Source organism: Pogoniulus pusillus, chromosome 4 (assembly GCF_015220805.1).
Source record: "Pogoniulus pusillus isolate bPogPus1 chromosome 4, bPogPus1.pri, whole genome shotgun sequence".
In the NCBI taxonomy this organism is placed as follows: domain Eukaryota; kingdom Metazoa; phylum Chordata; class Aves; order Piciformes; family Lybiidae; genus Pogoniulus; species Pogoniulus pusillus.
Window position 1 is genome coordinate 5,627,155 of NC_087267.1, and position 9,229 is coordinate 5,636,383.

Genomic DNA, 9,229 nt, shown 5'->3' on the forward strand with positions numbered 1-9,229 from the left:
GACTTCCCTGATCCTGCCAGCCACACTATTCCTGATACAGGCCAGGATGTCATTGGCCTTCTTGGCCACCTGGGCACACTGCTGGCTCATATTCAGTGGGCTGAATATGTCCACCAGTGCCCCAAGGTCCCTTTCTGCCTGGTTGTTCTCCAGCTACTCTGTCCCCAGCCTGTAGTGCTGCCTGGGGTTGCTGTGGCCAAAGTGCAGAACCTGGCACTTGGCCTTGTTAAAATTAATGATGTTGGACTGTGCCCATCTATCCTGCCTGTTCAGGTCCCTTTGCAGGGCTCTCCTGCCCTCTAACAGATTGACACATGCTCCCAACTTGGTGTCATCTGAAAACTTACTGATGGTGGACTTGACCCTCTCATACAGACCATCAGTGAAGATGTTGAACAAGACTGGGCCCAGCACTGATCCCTGAGGCACACCAGTAGTGACTGCCTGCCAACTGGATGTGGCACCATTTACCACCACTCTCTGGGCCCAGCCATCCAGACAGTTCTCGACCCAGCACAGAGTGCCCCTGCCCAAGCTAAGGGCTGTCAGCTTTGCTAGGAGTTTGCTGTGGCAGACCATGTCAAAAGCTTTGCTGAAGTCCAGGTGGACTACATCCACTATGTGGTGTCCTGGTCATAACAAGAGATCAGGTTGGTCAAGCAGGACATGCCCCTTCTAAATCCATGCTGGCTGGGTCTGATCCCCTGGCCATCTGGTAGGTGCCCAGTGATTACACTCCAGATGATCTGTTCTGTTATCTTGCATGGCACTGAGGTCAAAGGAAAACAGTCTTTATCTTATTAAGAACTGGATATCATGAACCAAATGATGTCACTGCAAAAGAAATTTTCACATGTGAATTCAGTGGAGTTGTAGTCCATACAGAGTCTGAAGGATAGCCACATGAGTTGTGCAGCTTGAACTAGTTTACCTGCTTAGTCATGTATTGCTGACTCCTGCTCTTTAGTCATTCCCAAAACTAGAAAAGTCAAATGAAGGGATAAAAGCAACTTTTCATTCTCTTCATTATGCAACTGCTTATGAAAGAAGTGGTGGCAAATATTTCCATACCTGGCAGGAGGGGTGATTCAGCATAGTCTGGAGTAAGGAAAACTGCTATTCAAGATGGAAACATCACATCTGGAAACTGTGACAGCTCTGTGGATACCGAATGCCAGAACAATCACAAATTCCTGGAGCAACAAAGGGAGAGAAGGGAAACAAGAATAATCACAACACTCATCTGAAGTAGAGAAGGCACCCCAGCAGCACGCAACATAGAGCATGGACTCTACACCAACTACCTTATCCTCTAGAGGTAGCCCAGGAGAAAAAAAGGTAATATGAATGTAAGATTCTGTGCTTTTGATCTCTAATTCATTTGGAATTCTCCCTGTGGACACGGTCTAAAATCTGCTCCCTGTGAAAACAAGGAACAGTCTCAGAACGAAACTGTTACTTGAAATGGAGAGCTAACTGAGATACTCATTAAATCCAGAGAAAGGAAATCTGGGTTTTGCTGAACTAATGTGAAAATGTTTTCAGGTAGTAGCAATCTTGATGTTTGTCAAACGAGTTTGGAACATGCAGGAAATGTTCTCGTGATTAAACTTTTCTCTTACACATACAATGTATAGAATATGGGCTGCCCAGGGAGGTGGTGGAGGCACCGTCCCTGGGGGTCTTCAAGAAAAGCCTGGCTGAGGCACTTAGTGCCATGGTCTAGTTGACTGGATAGGGCTGGGTGATAGGTTGGACTGGGTGATCTTGGAGGTGTCTTCCAACCTGGTTGATTCTATATGTTCCTTATGTCACAGAGGTGAAAAGAAAAGTAAAAGTCCTCACATTGAATATGAATCAGAGAAAACAAAACAGAAGGAAAAGAGTTGACCTGTCCAGTAGCTAACTCCACGATGTTGGATTGCCCAGTTGGTCCAGACAGCAGTCATTCAAGGCTCTGCCCACCTATGCAATCTTATGGCTGGGCAGTCTCACATTTGTACCAAGTGCTTAGGCTCTGCTCTGCAATGACAGCTTAGGACAGTGCAGTGGAAATGTTACCAAATTAATCCTGCAGTATTCAGTGTAAACCTAATGGCCAAGAAGCTTGACTGCTAGTATTAAAATTACTACTCTCCCTTCATGCCAAGGCGAGTAACACATTTCTTCAACCTCACATAATGTGACAAAATGCATAGCTCACAGACAGAGCTCCCTCATAGTGCTGACAAAAGTGAGATCTTATATTTTGACTACTTATACCTCTCACTAGAACAAACGAGTGATATAGACATCACTATTATTTTCTTCTCACAGCCAAGGATCTAATTCTCTCATGAAAATATTCCAACTAGCCTCAGATCAGCTCAACACCAAATCTGGAATTTACTGTGTAAGATTAAGCACTGTGGAGAATGTTCTGCTCTGGGAGCTTGATCACTGCCTTTAATTTTCTGTATGAACAAGGCTTCCTTTAGTATCCTATTGTCCTATGTAATTGTATATCCTTTGTATTTCAAATAAAACCTTTTAAAAAGCATTCTAAGCAGTAAGGGAAAAGTTTATGACAGGAAATAGGCTACAGAACAGCAGTACAAATTTATAGAGAATGCTGAATAGTTTGAAAAGAGAGCTGTTTGTGTGGAAAATTAAGAAAGAGACACAGGGGAAAAAATAGCAGGGAGAAACAGAAATAGAAACAGATATCTCATATTCAATAGAATCTGTGTGAAAGCAACCCTACAGCAAATTATTACAGGTCAAATGCAGAGATTTGCAGTGGGAGCTCACCTCTATGAGAAAGCCATATAAAATTTGGTTGCAAATCCACCACTTACTACACAAAAAGTGGATTAATGCCAGTTCCAATATGCTAACAGCAGTTAAAACTCACGAGCACACCACTTTCTGAATGCAAGCTGTTTTTCACCCTTTGGTTTGTTCTGGTGGGTTAAAGACACCTCTTCGCATAGCATGTCTTTCTGAACTATTCTCTGGCCACAACTCTGTGATGCTAAATCTCACAAGAGTTTTGTTGGGGTTTTGTTGTTTCGTTTGTTCCTGTGGTTTTATTCCTTTCTTTGTTACTACCCAGCTTCTCTGTGTTTAAGCATTTGAGTTCCTTCAACAATTTCTTTGTCTTAAAATGGCTCAGACATTTATCTGCATGCCAACCAACCTCCTGCTGGTTTTGTGTTGTTTCTTGCTGTTTAGGAATGAGGTAATTGAAAGGCAAACTGTTATTATAAACAGACAAAAAAGCTTTTTACTTTTTCCTTTCTTGAATATACTTTTTATTTTAACAATCCCACCACGTGAGGACTAAAATTATTAATTCAGACTACCTTTTTTACCTTAAATTCCAAGTTTTGGTATCTATTATCTGAAGTTAAACTTCAGTTAATTGGAAGTATTCATTCCATCTTATGAGAAAGGCAGATGAAGCCACATCCAATTTTTTGGTGTGAACAGTTCATATAGTTCTGAGTTGACAGATGCTCACAAAATGTGGATATAGAGGAAATATATTTTGTCTTCAGAAAGAAACGAGTGGTGACATTTAATTACAACATTAACATTTGTGATGGTTTGGGCTCTTACCCGCCCCCCCCCCCCCCACTTTTGAGTTGCCCCAGCTAACTCAGACGGACCCTGGGAATATAGATGAAGCAATTTATTTACAGCTAGCAGAATTTACAAGCAGCTATTTACAATATATACAGTTATATACAATTATATACAGAAATATACAAAGGATAAACAATACAAAAGCACAACTCCCCTCCCAGAAACCTGAGTCCCCAGGAGGGGCTCTCAAACCACCCCAACACCTCCCTTTGCCATCTCAACCTTACCCTAATCCTGAGAAAGGAATAAAGGTGCAGCCAAGAGGGCAAGAAGCAGGGTAAGGAAGCAGTGATGTTAGAAAGATGTGTCTCGGTCTAAGGCAAAAGCAAGAGTAAAAAGACAAAATGGAGAAAGTTTACTTCTTCTTCCCAGAAATTTCAGCGTAACTGTGAGAGGAGACACCATGTTTTTCATTCCACTGCCTGTTATCAAGTTCTTTTACCAAAACATTCCAGCTTGCTTCTGACTAGCACAACATTGTTGTGTTTTTCCTAAAACCATTGATCAAAAAGACTTGGAGTGAAACAAACCAACCAACCCAAACTAGATTACAAATAGCATAAAAATGAACAGTTTCTGAAAGTTACAATGTGCTATTATCATGATTACAACTATTTTCTCATTAGAAAAAGAATGAGAGGAGAGAGATAGAAACACTTTCTACCAGTAGAAACTCTCTCTCCTTTGTCGTTTAGTTGCCTACTTTAAGCAGAAGAACAAAAGATCTTGAGCAGAATTCAAGAACAAGGTCTTCCAGGCGCTAGTGAAAGGTATTGGCAGCTACGCTTCTGTGAACTTGCTTGTCTTTGTTGTAGTCCTGAATGCTGCAGCACTATTCAACACAGGCTGAATTTTCTCATGAGCGTAGTTTATTGTGTGGTGCACTTAGCTTCAGAACAAGTTGAACGAGGTATTTTTGTGCTGCTAAGTCAGATTAAACTGTCAACACCATAGATTTCCTCAGAGACTACAAGGTTTTCAAATCACACTCTATTTCCAGAGAATTCCTCATTACCTCACCTCATGAGGCTGGGAACTTATTAATGCTTAGACTTCTGCTGCTGCCTTTCCTTCTCAGATACAAAAGTTGTGATTTAAGCGAACCGTGTAAGTCCACAGTCCTCTTCTTGGGGACCTGCAGTCTTAACCTTCTTGTAACTAGAGTAAAATACATCAGAGGGTAAGAGCCTTCGACTCTGCTTATGCAACAGAGTGCTTCCTACACTTAGGAAAAAAAGTAGAACGAAGGTGACACATGGGATTAGCATATGGGGTTAGTTTGGGACAAACATGGGTAAGAAAGCATTGGCAGTCTGGGCACACAAGGTGCACAATCATTGTGTCAGTTTTCTACATTTGAGATCTTCTAATCAGTTTAATCAACACTATAATATGTGAATACTGTTGAAATATTTGACTTTTTTGTTCCCTGTTGTGACTCTATATAGGAAGGGAGAGATCTTGGGAGCTTCTTTAGTGATACCTGAGGGGTGCAGCAAAGCAAACTGACACTGAAATGACTGGAACAACTGTAGGTTTATTGGTTACACATTCATGAAGATTATTCTGATTATACAATTGCTCTTAAGGCAGGTGAGGTTATTATTTATTGTGCACCAGAGAGAGAAACAAAAGTAGAGAGAGAGAAAAGAGTGGAGAGAGAGGTGAGGTAAGATTAGAGGCAAGTGGAGAAAAATAGCACCACTCTGAGTTTCAGCAGTATCCTGTATGGTTAGTTTATTCTTGGTGGTCAGTGCACATCTGTTTGTGGTCCTGCCTTTTAGCTCCAAGTTTCTCTTCATTCTCCTCCTGAGGAGGTGGTTGCGAGGGTTGTCCCCATAGCTGTGTGGATCGCGTGCCACTCGCGATGGCGTAGGTGTGTCAGGGCCCCATTCAGCAGCATCGTTCTTGGGGTACCAGCACATGGCATTTTGGTGATCACAAGACAGAAATCACCTCTAATATTCTGGGTGACTACTGCTCTACCTTTCTGCAGACTCGGTTATAAGATGGCAGGAACTGCCAGAGCTTGCACAAGTGCAGACATCCAGCTAGTGTCTGAACTGCAGCATCCTGTTCCAGGAGCAGACCACAGGACCACAATGGGTTTTTGAAAGCGAAGAACAGGCAGCAGAAAAGCAGACTGTTTGAGACAAACATCTATGGCAATGCAGCCTCCATACTCCCCAATCAAGGCAGGGAGCTTAGCACAAGATGAAGTTTCTGATCCTGGAAATGCTGAAGTACTGAGAGAGTCTTTTTTAGAAGTTAATGGGAACAGAGCAGTGTGAACTGACATTTTTCCTTCTTTGCCCTGTACTACAGTAATAGTAATGATGAAAAACAAACCAAATTCCTAATGATATTACTGTTTTGGGGTTTTTTTTGCCTTGGATGGGGAAGTAAAATTTTACAGACCTTTGTGAGATGTATTCTATTTGAAAATGGACTTATAAATAGAATTGCTGCAAAACACTGCAAAAACCTCTTTTTGTATGAGATTCCTAGTGGAGTTTTTCATATGAAAAGTTTAATTTAACTGAATAAAAATTTTCCTGAACCCTGAACTTTTTGATGATCTCAGCTTTTCTCACAGAGTACATCAATAACATGTTCCATAAAGTACTAGATACCTATTGCTCAGTTTTGTTTGAATATGCTCTGCCTTTTTGCCCTCACCATCTGTATAAAGCAAAGAAAAAACAACCCCCTCAAAATACAGCATGTTACACTGGGGTAAGGAGTTATGTAAAATTTTGGATTACAGTTTTAAGTGATTTTAAAAGAGCTTTTCTGTGCCTTGTTGTTTGGATGAGAGGAGAACTCCTCTGGGCTGACCATCAAACACTAGCAGATAGATGGACCTTACCCATATGCTAGATTCTAGCAAGTATTGTCATTCAAATATCTCTAAAGGAACAAGGATATTCTTCCAGTCAGCTGAGTTGGAATAAGTTGTTCTCCACTTATTATCTGAAAAAAAATTTATCTTGTTCATCTACCTAAATATTATCTTAATTAAGTGCAAGCTGTAATTTCTATGTTACTATCACAGGACCATGGGATATTAAGGGTTGGAAGGGACCTCTGGAGATCTTTGAGTCCAACAGCCCTGCCAGAGCAGGACCATATAATCCAGCATAGATCACACAGGAATGCATCCAGGTGGGTCTTGAAAGTCTCCAGAGAAGGAGACTCCACAACCTCTCTGCGGAACCTGTTCCAGTGCTCTGCGACCCTTACAGTAAAGAAGTTCTTCATGTTAGGGTGGAACTTGCTATGCTGCATTTTATACCCATTGTCCCTTGTCCTATCACAGGGTACAAGTGAGCAGAGGCTGTCCCTTCCTTCTTGACACCCAGTCCTCATATATTTATATAGATTTATTAAACCCCCTCTCAGCCTTCTCCAGGCTAAAAAGCCCCAGGTCTTGGTCATAAATCCCAGCCTTTGTTCGTAAGGCAGTGCTCCAGTCCCTTAATCATTCTCATAGTCATCTTTTGGACTCTCTCAAGCAGATCACTGTCCCTCTTGAACTGAGGAGCCCAGAACTGGATGCAATATTCCAGCTGGAGTCTCCCTAGGGAAGACTAGAGTGGGAGGAGAACCTCCCTCCATCTGCTGGACACGCTCAATGTATCCCAGGGTACCAATGGCCTTCTTGGCCACAAGGGCACATTGCTGTCCTATGGATAACTTCTTGTGCACCAGGACTCCCAGGTCCTTCTCCACAAGGCTGCTCTCTAGCAGATCACCTTCTAACCTGTAGGTAATTCTATTCTTAGGTGATTCTGTGATTCTATGTTTTTCTTTTAAACTATCAAACTTGTCACAATCTTAATGTAATTCATACATGCCTTCTTTACTGTTTTCCAAACTTTGTTACCTATTTCGGTATTTATCTGGACTTTATTTACCTTCAGACATGTCCCTGCACTTTTTATTATTATTATTATTATTATTATTATTATTATTATTATTATTATTATTATTATTATTATTTCCTTTCCTTTGTAATTCAACCAGTGGGGAGAATAAGTTGTTTATCACAGAGTTCAAGAAACTTTGATGTCTCACTGACCTTTGTTAGCTGGGTGCAGAGTAGCATGCAGAACCCTTGTCAGGTAATACAGTAGCAACCCTGCCACTCTAGTTTGTTGTTTCCTTGCATACCCATATCACAGATGATTTGTTGAGACACATCAGTTCTTAGTGTTAGAAGCAGCCTCCAGTGAGCAGACATCCAGGAGCCAGTCATTTTGGCTGACAAATCTAACTAGCTCCAAATCCTGACAAAGCATTAGGTAAGGCTCAGGTCAGGAGCCAGCTCAGCCCTTAGTACTGCTGACTGTTGAATTAATGCATGATTTAATTGACTGTAAAAATGGCAAAGAGGTTGTTATTGTGATTTGTCTCTCAAAAGTTTCAGAAGCAAAAGGCAGATCTATACAATATTAGACACAATGTGGAGCAGAAGCCCTACTCAATGGTTTTCTGCATGCACTTATGTGCTGCAAGAATTTCTAGGTACCTTCATCATTACTGTCATTTTTGCCCCAGAATCATATTGTTATAAGCACATATATACCTAAATCCTGCCTAAACACTGATAAAATAAGAAACCTTGACTAGCAGCATCTGTGTCCTTTAGGGAACCCATCCAAGAGATGTGCCCAGAGCATGGCTAAGAAAAATGAGAATATGCAATTGCAAGTGCTGTACAGATGCATAATTAGACATAATCTAAAAAGCAGCATTATAATATCATACTCACCCATGAAGAGAGAAACACAAGCCAAGATGATTACTAAACTTTAGAGACTCAAACTTTTACCTTTAAAATTAGAATGTCCTTTAACTAATTTAAACTGTAAGTAGCAAAGAAGAGAGGCAGGCAGGGTTGGTTGCTGCCTACCCTTCTGGTGAAGTTGTGCAAAGTTCCTAAGGCCAAACCTTGTGAAGTCATTCCTCTAACTGAAGAATCTTGCTTCTGTTATCTATTATGTTTTAGTTATAAATAGTGTGTTCTGCTTCCAGGACTGCTTCTGTGTTAGATGATAAAACAACATGAAAAGATTTTAAGTGCTGATAGAGCACAGAGACCGAAACACCTGCTCGGCCTGAATGAATTTTTCAGCTAAGATCATTCAGGAAACATAGGGGCTCTTAAAAGAAAGCCCTATTCTACAAGACACACAAAATAAAGCAGACTTGTCTCCCAAACAGACAGGCATTTCTTGGAATCTAGGCACCACAGGTCTGAGGATGAGCTAAAGAACAGAGAGACATAGAGAGGTAAGACAAGACAGTTCCTCTTATCAATTGCCATTGGACTTGTATAAAAATGCTTTTGCTGACCACAATTCAGACTGAAAGCCAAAGTTTCACAGCTTCAGCACCCTGATATCAAGCACTTCTACACGTCAATCCTCTTCAAGTTTTATACACATAAATGGTACCAATCTCATCAACTTATCTCTAGAGGCAAACAGTTTTCTCTAGACCATCAATAACAAATGTTAGAATCTTAGAATCAACCAGGTTGGAAGAGACCTCCAAGATCATCCAGTCCAACCTAGCACCCAGCCCTATCCAGTCAACT

The 9,229-nt window shown here is 41.1% G+C and overlaps 1 long non-coding RNA gene across 1 annotated transcript; it reads left to right on the forward strand.

The window, feature by feature from the left end:
• The first annotated feature begins 1,040 nt into the window (after positions 1–1,040).
• LOC135174668 (uncharacterized) lies at positions 1,041–2,539 on the forward strand. Its single transcript, XR_010302052.1, has 2 exons — positions 1,041–1,338; positions 2,317–2,539. It is a non-coding gene; the product is annotated as an uncharacterized LOC135174668 (long non-coding RNA).
• Positions 2,540–9,229: the final 6,690 nt, after the last annotated feature.